This window comes from Bombus huntii, chromosome 11, assembly GCF_024542735.1.
Source record: "Bombus huntii isolate Logan2020A chromosome 11, iyBomHunt1.1, whole genome shotgun sequence".
NCBI classification, from domain to species: Eukaryota; Metazoa; Arthropoda; class Insecta; order Hymenoptera; family Apidae; genus Bombus; species Bombus huntii.
The window spans coordinates 12,480,803-12,493,334 of NC_066248.1; the positions used below are offsets into that span (position 1 = coordinate 12,480,803).

Genomic DNA, 12,532 nt, shown 5'->3' on the forward strand with positions numbered 1-12,532 from the left:
GAGATCGCGTCGTCAATGGAAAAAAAGTGTTCGCATCCAGGAACTAGAGTGTAATTCCACTAGATAGAACAAGTTTCACTTTGCATCTTCTAGCTTCTTCGTCAAATATTTCTGACGTAGGAATTCATCTTGAAATTATGTGGGAAACTTATGGTAGAATTAATTAAAACAATTATCATTCTGCGATTGCTTTGAATAATTGAATCAATTTCAATTTTTGTAAAAATTGCAATATTCGACATACTTTCCCTTATGAAATTAATCAATAAAACGAATTAAGAACAAATTAAGAGTAATTATGTTTCTGAGTAGCACAAATAGTACAACAACATTCATATTTCTGTGTAACTTTAAAACCGTGGCCATAATTAAATTCATTATTTGTTGCCTTGGCAGAACATAATACTAATGTCAAAAATTCCGAAAGTCCCTTCGTTTTGTGTAGGCTTAAAGAAAAAACATCCACCAATTAATTGCATTCCCCACCACACGATTTCCTGTCGATCCCGTGCGAATAAAACCGCGAACAAACATAATTTCGTATAATTCCAGCTCATAAATATTATCGATCGAGTTCCACGCGGTGGTGGAAAAAGGTTGCCAAGGCCGCGGAATATTTCGCGCGAAAACATTGCACTGTTGCCCGAGTAAATGAAGTTCGAACGAAAGTTAGGATAAAATAGTTAATCCAAGTATTTTACGCTCGTGATGTTGAATTCTTTTCGATTCTGTCTGAAAGGTCTGGTTTCGGAAGGTTCGTATTACTGCAAGATAGATAGTTCATATAATAGAAAATTCACCAAGTTTCCAAATTATCAGTTACTTTTCGTTCGCTTAATAGAAATTTACATTCAGATAAATAGATTGAATCGGTAAAAGTGCAATTAAATAACATTAAATAAATGTTCGTTCTAATAAGTAAAGTTCTACTGTATATAAATCTATACTCTTTCGTTCACCACGTGACTCCAATTATATCGAATGGATAGAAAATTTTGTTAGAACACTGTATTCCGTAAATAGAGCACATAGCCGTGGATTTGCGTAACCTTTGGTTTATTGTTATACCGCTTTCTTTTCACGGGGGATATCGCCTTCTATCTCGTTCAATTTCGCCGTTTAATCGACGGTAAATTTCTTCGCTCTATCGCCAGTGGATAACAGCTTCGAGTCACGGTTGTATCGCTGTATTCGCTATGGTACAACGAGGGCAACAGCAATAACTGAAAACAATGATTAGTAACCGCACGAGCTACAAGGCGGTATTTTACGACGATAAATAAAGGACACGACACACTATTCGTTTAAGTGACAATTTTCACGCCCACTGAAACGCGACTTTCACTGGTCCAGAACTTCTCACTTTCGAGCAATTGAGCTGCACGCGACCATCGAACGAAAAGTGTCCGATCATAACGATACTCAATCTACTGTCAAAGATGAATAGTCAGTATGCATATAGTTACTTTGGTGTTAATTTACACTAGAATTCGTGATTAGAATGATTAATTCATAATTTCTCATGGATCATATTTATAATAATAAATTTTAGGATTTTTAAGAGAGGGGGAGAATTTAACTAATTCATTGTAAAGTATGTGCACGGATAAAGTTTCTCTTTTCGTTGCATTGTACACCTTTTCACATATCATCAATTTTTAACTTTTTAGTACAAGTTTTATATCTTAATTGCTGGTGGATACAGTGGATTGCGATTTCACACTTTCGACGTAAATTAAATACAGGAAAATAATTGTGCAACGCAGGATTCGTTTTCTGACTCGAGGTCTTGTTTTTTCGTTGAAACTGACACGTTTACAGCTTAATCAAATTAAATTGTTATGGGTCTGGAAGCATTTCAATTAGATGTTTTCTACTTCAGCGTCTTTTGTACTTGTCATTGCAGAACTTTCTAAGAGATTTTATTCCTACGTCTTGTCGTCGATTTCAACATCGAAATCTTGGTGCTATCTTATTCGAGGTACTTCGCTGACAAGTTCACCAATAGAACAGGAAGTACATCTTTCACATTTCTATCATCCTTTCCTTTCTTTTATCTTCTACAAAATTTCTTCCAATCAGGCGCTGATTGATTTTATCTCGAATACAAATCCATCTACGGAAATTCCGGAACACTCAACTTTCCAAATTTTAGATAGGTATCTAATTATTTTTGACAGGTTGTCTCGTTTAAAATCCAGGATGACACTAAATCCACTATGAATATCTTCTAAAACTTCTCGAACGACGGATGTAATCAATTAAATTACCCATTCATTCATCAATTTCTCTCTAATTCGAAACTGATTACCATTTATGTGGTTTACTAAAGGGAAAAAGAAGAAGAAAAAAGAATTATCGAGTAATTCTCAGTACTACACGGGCTGACCATCGATCTTTGTCAATAGTAATCTTTCATATCGACTGTATTTGCGATAATTGCATTTCTTCGAATTTTTCAAGACATATTATTTCCCGTTATAAATGACAATCGCACATCTGCTAAATTGAATCATCGTGATGGCAAAAGGAGCTGACTCTCATTCTTCCCGTGACTAAGAGAATGTTGTTGACTATTGAATATGCAAATCATCGAAAGGGGAAAAATTGAATTTCCGCTGGAAATTCCGATCGAGAAAGTTTTTCGCCTTATGTCTCATGCATCTCGTACGTTATGGATTTATTACGTTGCGAACATGTTACGTTCCAACCTATCACATCGGGTCAGGGATATAGACAATAATCAACGTCGTCTGCCGTTCAACCGCAGATACAAGATCCGCTAGTGTAATACAAGTCGTCGTGAAACCGAACGTGTTTCACACGCCAGTGATTTCCTAGCGGTGACTGTTGTCACGCAGAGTAATCCGAGAAAGGGATTGAAGAAATTCTGGCATAAGTTATTTGTTGGAAGAAGAAGTGGTGGTTTGTTAATAGAGTTCGCGAATTTTTGTTAAAATCAGACTTTTTTATGCATTTCCTTATTTGCTTTAAAGATATTTTATATTTGATATTTGTATGAAATACTTATTTTATATTTGAACAAAGTTTCTGGTAATGCTTGGGTTTCTATATGACTATGTAATTCAACGCAACAGAAGAAAGACATGGTAAGTCCATTTTCATTGATTTGAGTGCTATTTTCTGATCAAAGTAAAATATTTTAGCACAAGATTAAGAAGGGGAGCAATCTGTTTGATCCAGAGATGAGTATTCTGAAAATATGTAGGTGATAAGTTTAAGACTTTTTCCGACAAACCAATGATAGAACAAATGTCCTGACAATCCATATTTTTTAAATATTCAAGAGAGTAATAAAAACACATATCCCTTAACATAAGATCTTTAGACGATAAGGCAATAACATAAGATCTTTAGACGATATATTCAATTTAAAGATTGTATCCATATAAGATAACCATAATGCACAACATACAAATACAACTGAGATACACATACAACGAGATTTTAAACGCTTAATAAAGGGAAACGTGACTTATCATATATGCCTCTGTGTTCTTCTATTATTAGTCCAACTGTAATACTTATCTCGAAACACTTTACAATATAGGAATACATGTAAGTAAGTGCACATTGCAAATTTCAACGAAACGACGTAGTTATTTCCTTGGAAAGCGTTGGATGCGTAATAAACATGCTGTTGGCTAATACGATCATTGCTGTAATTATGATTTCATTGATATCACCGATGCAATCGCGTCGTACATATACGAAGCTCCATGCATAGCGAAGACGTTGGTGTATCGTAAGACATCCTCGTTGACGATTATAATATTAAGAATAAAATCGCGCGAAGGATTGAACGCGTCGCAAAAGTGCAAAGAAATTGTCGTGTGTTCTCACGTGTAAACACGTGTGCGTTTTAATCTGAATAAACTGGGACACGCGGAATAGGATGAAGCTATTCAAACACAAACTTCTCGCGATCTCTCAATGCTTCGAGGGAAACACGCGTGTTTCTTTGCGCTTATGCATTGCGCCGCATGTGACAAATCTATTTTCACTTTGAGGGTGTATATTAATTAACACGTTATGTTAATATCTTCCGCGATTCTATCGTGAACTTTGTTTTAACGAAACGTAGTTGTATATGTGGTAGAAATTCACGATTTCTGACGTCAACAATTTGTAATGTTGTGTCAATTACGTTGATTGGCGGCCGATTCTTGCATTATATTTAGCGAAACGCGCGTGGAAATTCAGTAATACGTGGGTAGAGATTAAAAATAAGAAAGTGAACAAGCACCTACTAAGTGTCTCCTTGGTGTCGTATTTCGTTCTTACTTCAGTTTCTTCTCTGTCGCCCGTTAATTTCATTGGTCAAATTTCTTAGATCGTTGGAGAAAGTTAAACACCTAGTAGATGTAATTGTGTGACATCGGAAGCGTTGTACCTCTGTGAAGTGGTGCGTGTGTAACATTGTTATAATTAGGCTAACGTTTTTCGGTAGTGAATAGACTCGTTATCTATGCTACAAAGCAATAAATCTCTCTTTTCTGTGAAAACCTACACAGCTAATGGGTACCCGTTCAATTAGTCTTCCTCTTTCAAGAATTATCCACGTCTTTCTCCGTGAAAGAAAATTTAATTGATTTTAGTCGCAATGTTAACGTTATTAAACTGTAATATCTTGCATATATCAAACAAACGATTAAGTTGATACATGGTGTGTATATATATATATACAGGGTGGTTGGTAACTGGTGGTACAAGCGGAAAGGGGGTGATTCTACGCGAAAAAAGAAGTTGAAAATATACAATAAAAAAATTTTTTTTTTAATTTTCTTTAAATTTTTCCATCGAGAGCTTACTAAATTAATTAAAATAAATGAACATGTGATCGAACTCTATAGGCGAACGCAATAACATGTACTATTTATTACAATTTTCTACTAAGAAATACTAATTATATTAGGTTGTCCGAAAAGTGTCTTTCTTTTACAGACACGTCTTTTACAACGATGCATCTTTATACAAACATGAAACCTAATCTGTCAAACGTTGTGATCTTTATTTTGATGAAACAAAATGGATCATATGCAATTCGATAGATTAATATAAAACGGAAAATGTTGTGCACCCATTATTTCTTTATAAAACGAAAGAAACTTTTCAGTCGACCTAATATATAATTCAATCTTTCAGCATCGATATTCTAATTAACTAATGATCTATAACACTTTTAAGATCGAATATCTTTTTACCCCGTGGGGAAATTATTTTCGATTAATTATTAACCATCTATATTGCTCCCCTTAATTATTAGGTTAGCCAGAACGTTCATTTGACTATTTAGAGACTTAGACAAAAATTGTTTACCAAACACATAATGCTGATAAAATGAGTGGCCTCTAGAGAATATTCGAATATTACTTAATAAAATATTACTTTTATAATTTTCCACTTGCAACCCTTGGAATCCTTTCACGGTTCTGATATTCTCGTAGCACAAGATTAAATTATTTTCTGCCGTGATACTTCTGAGATACACGTATGATATCTCAACAAATGAAAAGGGACTAGATAGAAGGTTTTAATGAAGAAAAGCGACATAATTGTAGAATGCTGTCTTATGTAACATAGAAAGGAATAAATAAAACGTTAAAAATTCACAGCGTGATCTAACAACCAATATTTACAACGATGCCAATATCAGAACCAAAGAACCATACAAAGATATAGGAGCGTAGCTTCCAACTGACCGCAACAACACTTTTACTCGATAGCCTAGGCTGAACTTTCGAGTTCCCCGCAAACGAAATAAGAAATCCCGATCAGGCGGTTACAGCATCGCGGTCGAGGAAGCGCATTCAGGAAGCTATTGATGGTTAGAAACGTGTGCACAGAAGCGCGAGAAACGCAATGAGGCATGCACTTTGACATATCGAAATCTAGATACCATTCGACGCGTGAGAAGGGTGTGGTGGATGCCGGATAAACCTTAGCAAGGATCGAGGACGTCGGGTCGCCACTTTCCCGATCTCGTCACGCTGTCTCCACGTTTTACACACTCTCGTGTGCCGTTCCTTATGCCTACAAAGCTAACTTCCCACTCCTTCGAACGATGTAGGTGCTATACCACGGACAATAGGCTCACCTAACTCGATTTCGTCTCCTTTTTCTCCGTTTTGCTTTCTTTCTTTCAATCTCTTTCTTCCGTTCCCCGTAGTCATTGCAAATGGCACAGGATGTGACGAAATTGCGAACCTACACCGCTAATCGACCGATATCAATAGTCAATTGTTTATTCAGTTCATCGTTATTTGTATTGTCGGAATATTTACTTGAATATGGTTTTCAATTTCAACAATTACTACAATATATCTGTCTTTATAATCAGTCCATATTTTTGTAAATAAAATTAAATAAATGCAGTATGAGGAGAAATTGACTCTTGAAACTTCATTTGTTTAATTATCATACTTGTTATTACACAAGGGCATTTGTTATATGGAGTTGATAACTTATAACTCGAAAGCTTGTAGGATTTCACTAATAATATTAATTCAGATAAGCAGGGAGATTTAGACGATAGAATTATGTATACATATATTGGAAAATGCACGTTCTAGATACTCCGCTTTTGATGACAAATAGAACGCACATGAATCTCTTTTCCTTAAATTTTCCGCCACCGTTGGTGTAGCTTTCGACTCCACGGATATATAATTTCTATACTAATTATTCTATATATTTCTATTATACGTATTAAACTTATACTCTTATCGAAACGAGATCTGGACAACGCGAATAACATATCAGTAAGCAATTTCAGATACGATGAATGAAGGCGTGGAAGAAAATTAGTAAGTAAAATTTTCTAATCTCACCAACACGATGCCGTATATTGAACGTCGTGATTAAAGTTATTTGACAAGTAGAGCGAGTGAGCATTTGTTTTTTTTTCAGATTCCAGAACGAACGGTTTTCTAACCGCATCGTCGATGTAGTGGTGCGAATGTTTCACATTTGGTTTTGCTTATTAGAATGTCGTCCAAGCGTGTCGAATAAACGGCTGATTGACTACACGATATTACAGCAAGCATGCATTTTATGTAGAAAAAAACGCACACAACCGTGGCAAGAAGATAGTCGTCATGGAACCGAGAAACACGAAATGTTACGCATCCCGTACTTTTGTCCAGCTCGGTTGCCTTTGTTAGCCGGTAATTAGTCAAAACTGTCAGCCTTTTTGTCAACAGAGCGCGTTATCTAATGTTGTCGCGTGAAACGGCCGCGAAATGGCGTAATATTTTCGCCAAGCGGATTCGGCCAACAAAGGAAACGCTTTTCCCTTCGAGTGTTTTAATTCTTACACGTTTTTCTTTTTCGTTCCGGAAGAAACCGTCTTTCTCACGTTCGCAGACGGCTTGATAAATTTTGTTAAACGATCCATGGGTCATGTTACTTTCTCGGTTTACCGATGCGTGGAATTTCTAGCGTGCTAGGCAAAACAAACTAACCGATTTAATAATAAAAGTATTAACGTGTATCATATCTTATGTTTAAATATGGCGTGTAAGAATGACAAAAAAATTGCTGATTTCAATTGGGAAATGTTTTTACATTGAATTTTGAAGTACTTGTGGTAAAAGTATGCGTAATCATGTTTCATGTAAAAATCAACATTAACTTTACTAATATAGTACAAATATTTTTTGCGGTTGAAAGAGTTGCTGCAGTAAGGAGGCAAGTCGAATTTTCATTAATTTGAATAAACGAACTCAGAATCAATCGAAATCAAATCACTTTCTCAGACGTGCTAAAGACTTATAGTGTAGTAATATTCATAGCACTAAACTTCTACATTTTCTAATATGAAATTTACACCTTTTTTCTATCTCAATAAAAACGATTGAAATGAAGCAGCTATTTCTTTCTTGCTGCAGACTCTACAATACCAAAAGCAAAAATTCAGCATTTTGTTAGATTCGGTGCTTTTAGTAGAAATAATTACACTGCAGATGTTAATGCAACTTGACAGTTTTAGAAGTATTATAAAAAAGATAGAACTTATATCATAACGAATGCTACACTTTGGATACTTTATATACATTTTTCCATATTTAGCGTAATTCTTGCATTGTCAAATTTCCCGTAAATGCTGTGTGAAGATCTTCAGTACATCAATAATTATTTGAATTTATAATTCTCGTGACGTAACAACTGATCCTTTCGCAGAAAGAAGTCTGCAATGGTAAAGACGGGAATCACGTCACGACGATTAAATCAAATCTGCCTCGTGGTAGGCTGCCCGTTCACAATAAAACGATTCTACTATTTCATCGCGATCGCGTGGAGCCGTAGTAAAGTGACGCAACGAGGCCCATGTTAGGATGTAGGCTGGCTTGGTTAGCAAAAATAAAGGCATGTCGCGACGCGTGACCCACTGTACCACAACTCCTTCTCTCTATGAACATGCATGAATCGCATGGTTATTTTATATTGTGGCTCGAGTGGGGCAACTGCCAACTGGTATCCCATTAAATGCAGGAAGTGAGGTAAGTATCCACTCTTGTGGCAACGTGGATCATAGTATTCCCAGAGTTTTGCCGTCGGTCTGGTTAACTGTTAATTAGCAAGCGGGAAACGAATCGCCGCGTTTTAGAAAATCTTAAGTTACATGTGTAGATGAGTAGAACGTGGCTGTTAACGCCTCTGGCTAATGAAACATGATTCACAATCTGGGATCGGAACATTCGAATTCTTAGATCGTTGCCTCAACGTATAGAGGAAATCATCGGTAACTCTAACTTTTTCTTCGTTGGTATTTTCCTGAGAACTGCATCTTTATAACATCTTTTTTTAGGATTGTCAGGTAAATATGAATAATGAATTGTAAATACGAATATGTAATTATAATTCATCGTGAATTAGTGTTTTTATATAGGTGACCTCAGAGATAAATCTTTCCTTTTTGGTATTTTGCTGAGATGAGTATCATAATCACACCTTTTAGAAGATCGTCGTTCATAGTCAGTTTCGTAGGTTCTGCCTTTTAATGTTCTTACGATATGTACTTTCACACGGATCTATTTATACAGTTATTGTTCCGAATCTTCTGCAACTATATGCGCTCATGTACGAACGTAATGAAGCAGGTAGGATAATCTGCATTTCTCATCAATGAAACATGAAGAAACCTAATTCGCCTGAACTTTGTAATACAATAAAGTCTCGTAATTCTTATCCTCCGCGTCACTTACATTTACGATCCTCCTTTTTAAACGATTCGTCCATCAATATTTATAACTACTCACCAAGACCAAACTTCCACAAGTTGCTTCCCATTTTCGCCACGATGAAACTATTCTCATTTCAATCGGGAAGATTATTGCCATTTAACACTTTCAACGACTCATTAGCTGATTCCATAAAAGACGAACGCTATCGATAAAGTAGCGCTAAATATGACGTTCTGTAGAAAAGACGAGATGTCAGAGAAACAGTACGGACCGATTCAAGGCAGCGCTCTTTGAACGCTGCGACACGACACTAAATTAGTCATGGCGACGCGACGGTTCGATCAAACGTCGTAACCTTTTCCCACGTTGAAATCAATGGAGAGTTATTCCTTTGCCAGCTTATATGAGACTTGGCGTTTGCTTCTATTACGGTCGAACCTTTCGCTTTTGGCACGAATGAACTCGGGTACAAGGCGATCTTCTGACAGCAGGTAGCGTAATGTAGAGTCTATATATTGTAGAGCCTATAGAGAAATCGGTAACAGAGACGTGCAGCAGTACATGATGCTTCGTACATTCGATCGTAACCTGACAACCATATTCGTAACCATTGACCAATAATAAAACCAAATCTGTGTAAAATAAGTGGACTTTCCCATAAGAAGACAGACGCGATCGTGGATATGGTAACCCTATCACTGATATTTATAAAAATAGAATGAAGATTCGAAAGATTAGAGAGATTAGAGAAGTTATCAACGATCGTGGAAAGACTGCAATTAACTTGTACAGATTTTTGATCAGAATGATAACTGTGTAATTGTAGACCGGAGAGTTTTACAGACATCCCACCAGTCCAGTTCTCGATCATAATTCAAATCCGACACTATAGTATCTAACCTGCAATGCAAATTGCATTCATTTTCTTTCAGCGTTCTATTTTGACGTCATTAATGTTCTTGATCTACCTGTTTTGCATATCAGCTAGAACAGGAAGAATAATCAAAGTTGTTTTCTCACGGTGTTGTTATATATAAGGATAGTCACCTGCACTTCTTCAACCTGCCTCACTATTCCAAAGAAACTTCTATTTCTTCTTTCTACCTGAGGCCAATCTCAGCTTATCAGTTTCTTACGTTAATCAAAATAATCGGTAGTAGTTTAAAACTAAAAAAGTAGTGAAACTTCGATCTTGCTTCGCGCGATCAGTTTCCTTCCTTCTCGCGTGCTTTTTCATACGGATCGAATGAAAATTTTTTTTTTATTAAACTTCGATTCGACGAATCGGACAATTTTAATCGACGGTCTAATTGAAGTGAAGAACGTCTGATGTTTTTCGTGAAAACACTTTCACGGATGTATGTCGAAACGGTAGAGGCCAGAAAACAGCTTTGAAGGAAAGTTACGCGGCTCCGTGACGAATGGGGAATGATTGATGATTGGCGAATTCCTAAATGCAGACTTTGACGCTCTAGTTAAAGTCGTCGCTAACAGCCCTTAGGTTCGGTGGCAAAACACTCGTTAGGCCGGATATGTGGACATATCCAACGTGCCTTTATTACCTGTATTTATTGCATCGATCCAGACGGGAAGTACTTTTCTTTCTCAGGTCTTTCCTACCTTTTACACCTCACTGAAACGGAATTCGATACCGGTTAGGAATGGGACAACTAGACGAGTAACACGTAGCATGAGCACAATTAACGTAACCGTTTCGCGGTTTTTATATCTTTGACCGTGTTAAGGGGAACCGATAATCGACGCGATTACTGGATTGATCTGGGACCTTGATCTGGATCTCGTGCGTTTTGTGGAAACCGGTAATTACAGGCTTGAAATATAGACGTGTGTTATAATGGGCGTGAAAACATTCGTGATGTTATATGGGGTCCTATTATAGGGGATGATTGTACGGTAGAATTACATTTATTTCAACGTCATGAAGGGCAAACGGTTCATTTAAGTGGAGTTTATGTAATACGAGATTAACCATTCTTACCGTTATCTGCGTGATTTCTTGTTGAAATAATTATTCAAGAAATTTATATTGTTACCCTTATGTTGGAATAATGATTATGTAAATTTGTATTTTTTCATTGAATGCTTTCTTTCTTTTTTCTTGATTGTGTAAATTGAAACAATAAATATAGTATGATAAAAGGGATTACAGTCGAAGCTTGATTCTTCATTTCCAAAAGTATCTGATTATTCTACATTCAATTACGAATTAATCTATTGGATTTCATTTTATTACTTGTGATTTTTCGTATCAAGTAAAAGGAGATCAGTAAATTTATTCGACAAAGTCAGTTAATCGGACATTAACTAAAATTTCGCTTCGATAAATGGACTTCTATCCTAATTAGTTACATGCCCAAATATTTGTGAATTTGCTACGAAAATTTTAAGAATTTGGCAAATTGGAAAAAATTCTCTAGTGTCCTTTCATAAATTGATCTGAACCTGAAAAAGCTTTGAAATTCCTGACACATTTATAAGAAACATCGTTTCGCTATGTGTACTACTCACTTTTCTTAGGGACTGCTTTTCCTGAAATTAAACCATACTTAAGACAGGGTAAAGACGCGTTCCTATCATTTTTCACTCCTATTTCAATCGCTGGCAAATAATGCCCTGAAATGGGTGACACGCAAAAATTCCATTATAAACCACTAAAAAGAAGAATGTCAGAAGTAAAACCACCTTTTATCGTAAATTGTTTGTCATACGATGGAAACTCGGTACAGATAGAGGCAAAAGAGCGTGGGGTCACCGTGATCGAAGATTTCACCGATGGTTTCTAACGACAAGAAAGTGCCTGGCAAATAATTTTTACGCACTGTTAATCATCGGATATTTGTCAATCGTTCCCGCTGTGTATCAAGCAAAATACCACAAATTTATTCCCACTAGTCTAATTTAGAGACAAGAATTTCTCGTGAATTGGAAATCAATTTTTACATCGTATGACAGCTTTATTTACGAGATACGTTACATCTAAAGCAATTAACTTGCGACAATTAAGGAAATACCAGTGAAATTACTGAAAAATGTTGAAAAAGTTGGTAGGATTACCAAGAAAAGTCGCAATTAACTGTAATCGAAAGTTCTCGTCCAGAGCAAAAGATCGATGGTTGCTTGCGCGAACGATTGGTATTCATTAGCGCAACCAATTAAACTTACGAATTCTAAATTACGTTTAGGACAACGTATAGGTACCGCATTTCTCTATAATATGTCCTATGCACGTATAATAGTTATAAAAAATGAATTATTCCTGGTGATTAGAATTATTATTAAATACATAGACGGTTGTATATATATAC

At 36.1% G+C, this 12,532-nt stretch overlaps 1 protein-coding gene across 1 annotated transcript in view; it reads right to left on the reverse strand.

The window, feature by feature from the left end:
- Window positions 1–12,532, reverse strand: part of LOC126871154 (uncharacterized) — a 45,825-nt gene that overhangs the window by 25,755 nt on the left and 7,538 nt on the right. The gene's annotated exons all lie outside the window — the stretch shown is intronic.